At 43.2% G+C, this 7,589-nt stretch overlaps 1 pseudogene; it reads right to left on the reverse strand.

Moving 5' to 3' along the window:
• Positions 1-996: 996 nt before the first annotated feature.
• Positions 997-1,943, reverse strand: LOC102833615 (annotated as a pseudogene).
• Between the last annotated feature and the right edge of the window lie 5,646 nt (positions 1,944-7,589).

Below are 7,589 nucleotides of genomic sequence, written 5' to 3' on the forward strand. Positions count from 1 at the left end.
AATTTATTTCTGTGTTTGGTTCAAAGAAAGGGATGAATTGCATTTTTGACATATGGATAATTCCAAAACAATGTTTTATACGTTTATCTTCGACACTGATCTGCAGTGCTAATTCCTTCATATATCAAATGTCTACTTGCTTATGTGTCATTTCTAGACTCTCTATTCTGATTCATTGGTCAGTACATCTATCCATGCCTAATAATTCAACTCTCTGTTCTCACCTTTATTCCAATTTTAGCCTTATTATATCGAAAAACCTCTTTGGTGCTTTTAAGAAGATACTTTTTAATGTTTTACCTGATATTTTTAGTTCTTTCCACAGAAGGGTTGATTTAGCAACCTAGTCTATCATTAATAGAAACGGAAGTCACAGTGGTATAGTTGTGGACCTGCTATAAGTCATTCTTTCATTTCAAAAATTTTTGGGTAGCTGTATCCTGATGTAACACTATAGGATAAGCATTGGACTTCTAACCTCAAATTAGACTGTTCAAACCCTGTACAAGGTTGCTATGAGTATGAACAGATTCAATGGCACTTAACAATAACAACAATCTGTTTTTAGCACACTGGTGTTCTAGAAGCAGAATTAGCTATATCTAAGGAGCTCTGGTAGCGTAGTGGTTACGAATCGGGCTGCGAACCTTAAGGTCAGCGGTTCGAAACTACCAGCTGCTCCGCGGGAGAAAGATGAGGCTTTCTACTCCCGTAAAGATTTACACCCTCGGAAACCCTATACAGGGTCGCTATGGGTCGGAACCGACTCGAAGGCACATAACAAATAACAAGGAGCTCTGGGAGCATAGTGGTTATAAATTGGGCTACTAATCTTAATGTCAGCAGTTTGAAACTACCAGTGGTTCCGCATGAGAATGATGAGGCTTTCTGCTCCCGCAAAGAATTACAGCCTTGGAAACCCTATGTAGGGTCGCTATGAGTTGGGACCAACTCCATGGCACATAATCACCACCACCAAGGATCAAGTTGTCCAGATCATTGTGAGTCTGGAGAACATACCATTTTGGTGATGGCTGCTTTGACATCCTTGTTCCGTAGAGTATAGATGAGGGGGTTAAGGACAGGTGTGAGAATGGCAAACACCACATTGCCCATAATGTGGAAATAACAGAGGCAGGTCAGCCCTATAGGCCACATAGACTATAGCAATGGATGAATAGTAGGTGCTGACCACCAGGAGGTGGGAGCTACAGGTGGAGAAGGGTTTTGTGCATCCATCTTGGGAGTTGATGCAAAGCTCGGAGGCCAGGATGCAGGCGTAGGAGAGAAGCACCAGAAGAAGGGGCAGGAAGGCCACCACCATGGTGATGCAGAAGCCCAGGAAGGTCTGGGAGGTGGTGTCAGAGCAGGAGGCCTGGACCACAGCCAGGTGGTCACAGAAGCAATGGAAGACATGGGCTACAGAGCCAAATGCCATCTGGGAGGTCTGTACCACTGCTGGGATGGGCAGGTGGAGGGCAGTGAGCCAGGCACTGGCTGCCAATGCAGCATTGGTCTGTGGGGTCATGTGGACAGGGTAGTGCAGTGGGCGGTAGATAGCCACACAGCGGTCATAGGCATGACCACTAGAATGAAGGCTTCTGAGCAGTTGAGGCCATGGAAGAGGTACATCTGCAGGAAGCAGGCAGAAAAGTGAGGAAGCAGTCCCCAAGTAGGATCAGGGACAGCATTTTGGGGACAATGGATGTGGTGTAAAGAATGTCCGAGACAGAGAGATTGATCAGGAAGAAGTACATGGGCTTATGGAGGTTGGGTTCTACCATGACAGCTACCAGGATCAAGGTGTTACCCACAAGAATGAGGAAGTAGAAGAGCAGGAAGATGAAGATTGGGAGGAAGAGAAATTCCTGTAGAGAGGGGATGCCCCCCAGATAAAAGGCAGGTGCAAAGTCCTCTGATCTATTACAGGCTGTGGCTTTCATGGTGGAACAGAACTGGATGCCCAGGTGACAGACAGCCACAACATCTGGAAATCAGAACAACCAAAATTTGGAATGAGATTTCTACAGTTTTGTTGTTGTTGTTGTTAGGTGCCATCGAGTCGGTACCCACTCATAGTGACCTTATTATGCACAGCAGAATGAAACACTGCCCAATCCTGGGCCAACCTCAATATAGTTGCCACGCTTAAGTCCATCGATGCTGCCACTTGGCCAGTCCATTTCGTTGGAGGTCTTCCTTTTTTTCTCTGACCTTCCACCTTACCAAACATGATATCCTTCTCTAGCGACTGCTCCCTCCTGACAATATGCCCAAAGTATGAGAGATGAAGTTTGGCCATCTTGGCCTCCAGGGAACACTCTGGCTGTACTTCTTCCAAAACAGATCTATTGGTTCTTTTGGCAACTCATGGCACTTTCAGTATTCTCCTCCAACACCATAACTCAAAGGCATTAATTCTTCTACGATCTTCCTTATTCACTGTCCAGCTTTTGTATGCCTATGAGGTTATTGAAAACACCATGGCTTGGGTCAGGCACACCTTAGTCCTCAAGCTGACATCTTTGCTCAGCACTTTAAAAAGTTTCTGTGCAGCAGATTTGCCTAATGCAATACATCGTCTGATCTCTTGACTGCTGCTTCCATGAGTGTTGATAGTTGATCCAAGAAGAATGAAGTCCTTGAAACTTCAATCTTTTCTCCATTGATGAGAATGTTGTTTATTGATCCAGTGGTAAGGATTTTTGTTTTCTTGACATTGAGCTGTAATCCATACCAAAGGCTGTTAATGCAATTCATGTATTTATAACCAAGAATGGAGAACTGTTGGTGGCCTCCAATATTGATTCCTCCATCTTAGCCCACAATTCCCTCCTTTCATTGAATACAATAAGTACTTTCTGAATTTAAGGTTGTAAAATGGTAAAACAAGGCATTCAAAGTTCACCTTCATGGGGTTCCTTCTAGTAGAGGGATCATGCATTAAAAAACCAATTACAGTTGATTATCTAGTTACAACTGTGTAAAGTGCATTGAAAGTGAGTCTTCTAGTTGTTCAATGTCCCTCATTGTCTTTTGGACATCAGATCCCTAAGTTCCTATATTTTCTTTTACACCTGCTTAAAGTTCTACTAAATGTTGTTATCACCATACCACTTACTAGAGTTGATTTTTTTTCAAGGTTTTCTGCAACATGCTTTTTACTCATTACATAGGGGAGAGCAGGTCTGACTGCCTCTCTCTGTACTGAGTTCTCTGTGTTCATCCCTGTGTATATGTGGGTGGAGTATGGGGGAAGGCACGTTATCTATGTTTCAGGCATGAGAAGGGCAAATGCCTTTGGTGGGAATACTAACTTCCTGATGGAGCCTTAGCTGAAGGTAGGTCTCCCTACTACTGCACAGAATTAGGGAACCAGGTTATTTATCTGGCTGCTATATTACTCTTTTTCCTCCTAGCTACTGCAGGTGTTTGTCTTCAGTGATTTTTTTAAAAACACTGTTCATTGTGAATTAAATGAAAGTTTAGAGAAATGATCACTTTACATTAAACAAATCATACACTTTGTTGCAATCCCCTCCATGCAACAAGTGTTATCCCACTTCCTCTCTGTGATTCCTATTTTCATTCCACCCTCCTTCTCTGGTAGCATAGTGGCTACAAATCAGGCTGTGAACTGCAAGGTCAGCAGTTTGAAACTACCAGCTGTTCTGCGGGAGAAAGATGAGGCTTTCTGCTCCTGTAAAGATTTACAGCCTCGGAAACCCTGTACAGGGTTGCTATGAGTCAAAACCGACTCCACGGCACATAACCACCACCACCACCTCCTTCTCAATTTTGTCCTTAGGTAAATGTTGTCCTTTAGATCTTGAGTGATTAACCATTGCATGGTGAGCCTACCTTACTAATGGTCTCATTCCCCCTATATACCTATCTGCTGCATGGTTGAAAATTGGGTCCTGAGGGTGAGTTCCATTAGAGGACGATAGTCTCGGGTTCCTCCAGTATTTCTGACTATTACACCAAGTCAGTTTAAAAATAATTTTGAAGCTTGTTCTACATTTTCTTCCACTCTATCCAGGTCTTTATCATTTTTATGCCCACTCTTCTATTAGCTCCTCTAAGACCAACTCAGATGAAGACCCAAGAAGGTATTGTCAGAACTGTTGTTGCTCTGACGACCTAGAGACCGGGGGGCTGTCGATGGTCAAAGACAAAAGAACTCCACGTGGGAAGGCTGTTCTGAAAGACTTTATGCATGCTCATTAATTGTGTGTTTGGGTCAACTCCAGCCCTGATGGTTTTGAGCTGAAAACAATACTGATGCGTGTCTACTTCAGGGACAAGCCTCTGGCCAAACAACCCAGGCAGGTTCATGTCTACATTGTTTTAGTCTCACTGATTCCATAAGCAGTTGCCTCATAAATTTCTTGCACCTACATCTACTGTATTTCTTTTCTAAAACAAACAAGCAAAAAACCCAGAAACTGCTCTCATGTTCTAGAATAACAGAATATTATAAATGGCATTATTTTTTTAAGTATTCAATTATAATGCAATCCCTATCCCCTGTTCTACCATCTTTAAACAATTTCATGGTTTGCTCTGTGATTGAATTGTGTACCCTGACTCCTGCAAGTATGGTGGTGACTGACAAGTGGCTTTGTGTCTGAGATAAGCATGGGGCAGACAACCTTCCTGTGTTTATGCTCCTTAAAAGAGAATGTCAGAGGGCACTCTTATGGTCATTGACAATCTCATGACTTGGCAAGATGGTGAACTGGCACTGTTTTGATTTTAAAGGGTTATCCTTCAGTTAACAGAACCCCATCCTGACAGGTTTCGTCACTGGGTTTTTGTCATATCTAAAGGGCTGAAAACCACATTGCCCTGGCCAAGGCTATTGGCAGTCATGATCTGACAGTCCCTATGTTGGCCTCCTCATATTGGAAAGTTTGAGGAGAAGAAACTTTGAGGGCTAAACTCAGAGGATCCCTTAAGAGTCTATCAAGTCCTGTTATCCACCTCTTCTGTCACACTGCTTTGCAACTGGTGGTACACAAACAGAGATGCTGATGAAGAGGTAGCACATGGATTTTTACTACCACTAGGATGCCCAGCATTTGTTTGGGTCGTCATAAAAGCAGGAGCACCACAAATTCATTCCACAAGAATTTAACGCTTAATATTGCAAAGCACCATTCAGTCATCCATCATGGGAACTGCCAGGATTTGACTCGACTTTCTTATACTCTTTTATAGGTGTCATGCTCTTGTTTTCTTTTGAGTTACATATTACATCAGTGCTTAGGGATGAAATGACACTGTTCACAGGACAGAGAACCTGCTTCAGGAGATCCTTCCTGTTAGGAATCTCTATATGCTAATTACAATGTTAGTGGGGAGAGAGAGGACAGAAAACCCAGTAACCTGAGTGTCCACTGACCCTGAGCTTTAAGTACCTCATCTTATTTCATGATGCAACCCATCCACGGCATGATTGTAGAACCTCTTCAACAAATAAGGGCCAGAAAAAGAAACTCTTACCCATGGTCATGACTGGTAAAGGGTAAGCATAGATAGGTTGTTCTGGAACCTGTATAGGGTTTCTGAGGAGTGATTCATGGAACCACTGACCTTGCAGAAGCAGTCCAGTGCTTACCCTACAGTATCACTAGAGCACCTTCTATAGAGTCGACCTGCTGCAAAGAACTGAGCCCTGGCCTGAAAATAAAGAGTTGTATTTCCTGGACTAGTACTGCCACTTGCTTGTTGTGTGACTTTGAGCCCCCAAGTCTTGGTTTTCCCATCTATTCAGGACAGGCTTTGGAGGAAATGATCTCTAAGGTGTTTCTAATTCAATTAGCAATTTTTGGAGTGTTCCCTCAATGCTTGGAAGGATGGCGGTTCAGAGGTAGATGGCACATGGTTCATGCTCGTAGAGAGAGGACAAGACTCTTCCATTCAGTGAGCACTGCTGCAAGGTAGGTTCTCACCTTCATTCTGTCACTATGCCATCATTAATGGTTAAATATGTGGGTGTGGAGTCAGAAAGGACTGGATTTGAGTCCCAGTTCCCACTTAACAGCTCTGTGACCGTGGGCAAGTCATTGTCCCCTCTCTAAATGTTGTTTCCTTCCCTGTAACCTCATAGACTTGTTGTGAGTCTTCAAGGCGAGAATGCACAAACAGTACTTTCACAAGAGCCCAGAACACAGCTCAGTGTTTGCTCGTGCTTTCAATTATTTCAAGAATCAGTTTTGATTTCTTGTGGGAAGACTTTGGACAAGACTGTTTGAATCCTGCCTGTCAGTCCTATTTTCGAGGCCTGCCAGGGTATCTGACCTAAGATCTCCCAGCCCATGTATGTATACACAACCAAACTGGATCCTGGGAATCTGCCTCTTATGTAACATTCAATCCATTTTCCTGAATCTGCATGCTTCCACCTCCTACTCCATCATCCCCACACCAGCCCACTCACCTGCCAAGCCCTGTTTACTCTGGTATCTCCTACAGTGTCTCTTTATGTCTCCACACTTGGCCTTAGTAGAATCAGGCAGACACTGAGTTGTAGCTTGTTAAGCCTGCCAACTTCTCCCTTCAGTCAGGCCCGCAGGGACTCTCTTGCTCAAGATGGTGCTCCTGTGGGGTGCTGTACTCACCAGTCAGCCGGGATCAACTTCTTGGCCCTTTGTAGAACATGTGTTGTGAAGGGATGTGCCCCTGGGATTTGCTGATGATGAGAACAACATAGTCAACAGCTCTCATGAGTTCCAAACTTTACAACCAATGGGACAGCTGCTTTTGTTTTGTTTTGAACATTTTATTGTGGTTTTAGGTGCAAATTAGTTTTCTATTCAATTGTTCTATGACACTGACTGCAATCCCAACAATGTATCAGCACTCTCCCCATTTCCATTCTTCTGGGTCCCCTGTCCCTACCTCCCTTTTCATGTTTACTTTTGGACAGATGCTGCCCTTTGGTCTCTGATAGTTGATTGTTCCAAGGAGCACATTCCTCCCGGGTATTGTTTGTTTCATAGGCCAGTTTATTATTTGGTTGAAAGGTTATCTCTAGGAGTCACTTCAGTTCTAAGTTAGAAATTTGTCTGGAAGCAAAATCTCTAGAGTTCCTCTAGTCCCTGTCAGGTAAGGAAGTCTGATCTGTCTTATGAATTTAAATTTTATTCTATATTTCACATCTACTCTAAATGGGATCCTCTATTGTGCTCCTGGTCAAAATGGTCAGCAGTGGTAGCTGGGCACCATCTACTTATTTTGCTCTCCGGATACAGGAATCTGTGGTAGATGTGAGTCATAAATCCTTTGGACTGATTGCTACCTTGAGTCTTCAGTTTTTGTCATTCTTTGCTTCACATGGGAAAAGACTAATAGTTATTGTTTAGATGGGCATTTGCAAGCTTTTAAGACTCCAGAAGCTACTGACCAAATTAGGTTGTAGAACATTATCTTTATGACCCTGACACTTTGGTGTTTAGCCTTCAAGCCCAGTAGCTGTATCTCATGAGGTGTTTGGTTATATCTAAGTTTTTATAACTGTGTCCCTATATGCTGTATTATATGTGAGGGGGCTTCAAAAAGTTTGGAAAAGTGAAATGAAAAGA

This window comes from Chrysochloris asiatica, unplaced genomic scaffold (genome assembly GCF_000296735.1).
Source record: "Chrysochloris asiatica unplaced genomic scaffold, ChrAsi1.0 scaffold00326, whole genome shotgun sequence".
Lineage (NCBI taxonomy): Eukaryota > Metazoa > Chordata > Mammalia > Afrosoricida > Chrysochloridae > Chrysochloris > Chrysochloris asiatica.